Below are 6,000 nucleotides of genomic sequence, written 5' to 3'. Positions count from 1 at the left end.
TTACACAATTGGAAACGTGTACAGGTTTTATTTTGACATCCACCAAGTGGAAGTAGATGAAATGGACCGAGGGGTTTCCGACTGAGGACTGTGGGCCCCGTTGGCTCCAGATTCAGGGGCCCCTGTGCATGTGCACTATGTGCACACAAGCCATAATCCGTCCCTGGCTACCTACACAGATAGACCCAAGATCAGTCCAAGTAGGCCATTGAATGCAACCAGGTTGTACAGGCTAGCTGGAGGCTTAAACAAAACAAACTAAGTTAACATGCAGTCAATACCCATGATACAGCTCAAATAACACGAAGAAACAAACATACCTGCACTGGTAACTGCTTAAAGCCAAAGCCAGCCCAACAGGAGAGCTTTGACAGAAGCCATGGAGAGAAAGGTCAGTGGAGATGCTCACTCGTGTGTTTTCTATGATTGGCCGAACGTTGGGTTTGTAATGCTTCTGTGACCTGGCCAAACAGGCGAGGTCACAGCACTACAAAATCAACGGTTTGAAAATCAGTTGAATGTCCTTCATTGTTGTTGTTGTTGTTGGTGTTGTTGTTCTTGGTTGAGGGCTGGAATTCAACTGGAATGCATTCAATATGTTTGTATTTATTTTATAGAGGCAAATCATTTTTACACAAAAAGCAGGAGAGGGCGCTGTTTTACAAGCCAACATAAGTCTTGGGTTATTTACATTAGGCCTCTCGACACAGTCTAAAGTAAACCCGATATATTATAAGTCTATGGTCTAAACAGTAAACACACAACTATTATGAAGCTTTTGTAAGCTGTGGATTGTGCAATAAATAAATAAACACATTGACAAATACAAATTAGTCACATATAATTTGCATGAACGCAACAGGCGAAGTACAAGTAGCCTATGGTCACCTTTGATACGTTATTATCCTTAACCCGGGCCCTTACTCAACAACCTTAAGCTAAAACAAACAAGCAAACAAACAAACAACAAAAAAACAAATACATTAAGTTGTTTAATAGTTGGTTAAGGTCAGGGGGCCTATGGATAATTCCTTTTCTACGCCAAGTTCAAAAAACAAAAAAGCCATATCCGTTTTTCATTCTAAAGCAAACAAACAAAAAAGGCCTCTTTTTCCATGTTAAAAAGAATGGGCAAAAACAAAAAAAGGGACCAAAGCGGTCCCTTTTTTTGTTTTTGCCCATTCTTTTTGTCATTCTTTGAGGTGCAACTGAAGAAGGAATAAGGTGTTGCTTTTCGCTTTTTTCATGTTGAGAACTCGGATCCAAAACGGAAGTGGCGTCATTTCACCGTTCTGCCTTACAGAATTAATAAACGCTAAATCAAGTCAAAACTGCCCGCTTTTTCATTTTTGTCTTTTGCATTCTATCATTATGTAGGCCATTTTGGGACTAAAGAAGTCAATTGGCGTCATAGTGTTTTCCTTTTCAGTTTCACAATTCGAAAAACCCAAATGGATTATTTTATTTTGATTTATTATTTATTTCCTTCTCAGTAAAAAGAGAGTAAATTGGCGTCATAGTGTTTTCCTTTTCAGTTTCACAATACGAAAAGCCCAAATGGATTATTTTATTTTTATTTATTATTTATTTCCTTCTCAGTAAAAAAGAGACAGTTCACAACGTCACGGGAGAGGTGGGGCGGAGGCGGGCATGAGGGTATGGAGTGGGCGGGGTGAGGTTTGGGGTTTATGGACACAGTTTATGGAGGTGGAGGATTTGGGAGGGGGGGGGCTTCACGTCGGAGCGGGGGGGGGGCACAGCTTACATGCATTTTCTTTTTTTATTCTTTTTTTTTCTCACTTTCCCCAATAATTGTGTTAAATTGAGCATAAAGTTTCATGACTTTAAACAGTAGGTGATTAGCGTAGTGGTTAGGCAGTCAGAGCTGACAAGTGTCGGTGTTGCGCCCCGAACATATCTGCGCTGCAGTGTGAGCTTGTGAATTATGCTTAATGTGACATTGTACTGATTGTAGCCTTCGTCTGGCAGAAGGGGGGGGGGGGGGGGGGTAATAATAATGAGAATAAAAGTAAAATCCTTCAAATTATTGAATGATTATAATTATAATGAGGTAGGCTCTGTCTGGCTCTGCTACATGGTCAGTCCATAATTACTATTCACAAATGGAAAGGGGGAAAACAGCTCGTTTACAGCTTCTTATACCACCCAATAGTTTACATTTTGATTTATTCTCTGTGGCTGCGGTTACATGGACATCATGTATTCATTCAGAATGAATGAACTCATTCTGAATAGAGGAATCTGTTCCATAGTTCCACTCACCTGTTTACATGGGACCTGAATAAAAGTATTCCTCGATTACATGACCCAAAGCATTCATTCGCAATATAACGTTTGACATGTGCAAAGTGGTCCCCCCCCCATTAACTTCAATATGAGGCGGAGGCAGTCACGTGACTTTCTCTCTACGATCTCCCCATCATCACGGTGAAATAACACGGATTACAATTCCGTAAACACACAACTAGTAACCCCCAACGCCAGGCCCTGGTGTAGCGGTCCGGACACGCTCCAAAGCTCCAGCATGTTGCGGATTCGAGTCCCGACCCCGACGCCCTTTGCTGCATGTCACTACCAATCTCTCCCCATTTTATGTCAAACTACTATCCTATCAATAAAGGGCCAAAAATGTATCTTTAAAAAAAAGGAAACCCCAAACGCCAAAAAAACGAAATGATATCGCTTCTGTATTGCATTTTTTAATATTTAAGACGTTATTGTAAAACGCGTTCATTCTAGCGTTTGTGAACGGCGCTCTCTCACAAATGCAAAATATAAGGTGCTTGCCCCAAATGTTAACTAGGTGTCCGAAGTATTTGTGCAATGTATTAGTCCACGTTTTTCAATAAAGAAGTGTTTTAATCCCGTCTGTGGCCAAACGCCATTTCCCCCCTCGTTTACTTTCTGTTTACATTGAGTGTAATTCCGGCTTTCACCGGATGCGCCCCGTCACTACCAGCCATTGGGAACTTCCGACAGAATCGGACACAGCCAATTTACAATGACACGTTGGAATGCGTTAATTTCTCGCGTTTGATATGGTTGGCCACTGTTCCATAAATTAGTGCCAACATTTCACCATAGATTTCCTCAGTTAGTCTACAACTATTCCCTACGTTTGGTCTTTTGATTAATTAAACCTTTATGGTGAATCTAGTTGAGATTAAGGCTTAGTTAAACTCTGGGCATATGAGCAGCAACACTGGCCTCGCATTAGGCGTTCAACACCGTATAACGCACATGAAGAGTAACCATTACAATTTATAAAGGAGACTCTTTTTTTTAACATTAAACACATGAAAAGTAGACACATTTTCAACATATAAAAAAATAATGGTAATTTATTTTGCCCAGTTATTGTAATAACAGAAGTTGCCACGCCAAAACATTACGACGACAAAAATAAAGAAATAAATTAAATAAAGAAAAGATAATCAACATTATGGCCACTCCGGTTGGGTCTCAGAAGTGTGTGAGTGATAAACGTAAATTATATAATTAATATGGCCTGTAATTATCTAATGCTGCCAGAGAGAACCACAATGTTCTCTATTTGTCGCAAAAGTTTAGAAAGACATGTGTCCATGGCACGTCAGTGTGCCCCAGCCATGATTTTTGATTGATATAGCATAATAGAAGGCATGGGCATTTTAGCATTTTTGGTTGTGCATGTTATAGTGCCCTTGATATCAAAACGTTTCCCCGTTAGTGGTGCGTAAAAGTGTGGCTTTTCGGTTCAATTACATTATGCGCATTGGCATTTTAGGGATGAGATCTGATTTGACAACTGTTTGTCTTATATTAGGAGGATGTTTGTAGACAACTCTGGGCATGTCCTTGAAAGTAGTGGCCAATTTTGGGTCGCTATAGGATACCAATGTTCGTTTATTGTGCTTTCAAACTCCTTACCAAGGGCTGAATATTGTACAATGCATAAGGGAGCGCTACTTGGGGAGGCGTCCCGTTTGGACTCTAGGGTAGCCTAATACAGGAACATTAACTAGAGAGTTCACAGAATAAATACAAATTTGAATTAGAGCAATCGCTTGAGAAATGACATGGGGTCGGGGAACTGAGGCAAGAGGAGACATCATAACATACACCGGACCCGACATTCGTATCATAGGCCTACTGTAGGCATAGGCCTGTAGCTTTGTATTGCCTTGAAATAAAAGATTATTTGACAGACATGGCTATGTAGCCTACATGTTACTAATTATTTGGAATGTTATATTATTGCAACCGCTGCAATATTGATTGTAATGGATTCATAAAATGCAATGGAGAGGGAAAGGGCGCGCACAGTGCACCATGCGTAATGGAGCGAGGGAGGGCGTGTTATGACACAACAACGGTAATAACAACGGTTATAACAACGGACTAATGTTAAAGTCCGTTGTTACTCACGCCATAATCCTCTCAGGAGCATTGCATGTAAAATCCAAGACACACAGTCAATATAGTCTAATAGGCTGCTTTTAAATCTACAATAAAATGACAACGGATTGTCCCCTCTCCTGCTTGTCGTTCCGTGATGATTTTTACTTTTTTCTCACCGTCATCCACTCTTATAATATCAACCATTAAGCACAGTCAGCTGGCTGGTGTCAATTATCTTTCTATACTCAATGATAGCTGATGGAGGAGACTCAGGAGAGTAGACCTCAAAACAATAAAATAACCAAATAAATATCCTAGGCTAAATTTCGTATACCGGGCAATTATATCAATGAGAGAGCGAGAACGAGAGAGAGAGAAACGGAGCGAACGGAACCATTCAACACCATACAGGTTCGGTTTAGCTCAGGATAGACAATTCATATGTTTTTCCTGCCCTTTGATATGCATAGGCTACATGAGAGAACATTAAATGACAACTAGATAGATACAGTGAGTGTGTCCAATCCTACTACAACAGCACTACAAGGGACATTCATTCCAATATAAAATAAAGTTGCAGCGGGGATATCATTAGGCTACATTAGAGGCAGTTGCGCATCATTGTTAAAATAAGTAACACATTTAACATAAGCCCATGATTCCAGCCAGGAGGAAAGAACTGGAGAGTAGGAGAGAGGAGAGTGAGATAACAATGGGACTGGGAGAGAGAGAAGGTACCAAATGCTTTTCTTTTCTTTCTTTTTTTTTTGCGTGTTTGCGCAGCCCGCACCATCCCGCCCCGCGATAAGTGCCTCTGAAATCTTGACTCTCCCGCTCGCCCCGCGGTCCAACCCGCGGGCTACGGGTCAGCCCGCGCATCACTAGTGCCGAGGAACACCTATGGCGCAGGGTGGATGGACCCAACTGCGATGCTGACGGCCCCAACGGAGGTCTCACCCTCCGTTTTTAAAAAGAATCCCTGCAAGGACGACAGACCCTGCATTCAACCCGTGTGTGCACCGTGCGCTATAGGCTAGGCCTACTCTGCGCAGAAAGAGGGTTCTCGTCACAGTGAATGAGTTACAGCATGTTTCAAAGCATTTTCATAATAGGCCTAACACAAGAAAAACGTGACATTCGGCATAATGAGTAGCCTAATAGGCCTACTTTCTACTTTAAGTATATTTTGATGCCAATACTTTTGCCATAAATGAGCGTGCCTTGTTTCATAGACTGTACGTGTTGCTCTCTCTCCATTTATTATTATAATGACCATGAGCGGTCCGGTGTTTATATATTATTGCGACCGTAGGTCGCACTTACTACAGAAACCTGCTCCAGGTGTCCGTCCGTCACTCCGTCACTCCGTCACACACGTCACACTTTTGCCCTGCTCATATCTCCGCACCCATTGCCCCGATCCATGCCACATTTTGCACACACACTCCTTACCTGCCAAACTACACCCTCCAAGGACTCCCGGAGCTCCAGGGACCCCCAGCTGCCTCGGGGACCCCCAAGTGTAAAAAATGAGCACATGTGGACAAATTACCAAATGACCACCCCAACGGGGCTGCTCACGGGGCATTCCCGGGGACC

Source organism: Gymnoscopelus microlampas, assembly GCF_963454915.1.
Source record: "Gymnoscopelus microlampas genome assembly, chromosome: 9".
NCBI classification, from domain to species: Eukaryota; Metazoa; Chordata; class Actinopteri; order Myctophiformes; family Myctophidae; genus Gymnoscopelus; species Gymnoscopelus microlampas.
The sequence above is the reverse complement of the archived record's forward strand: the minus strand, read 5'-3'. Positions refer to the sequence as shown.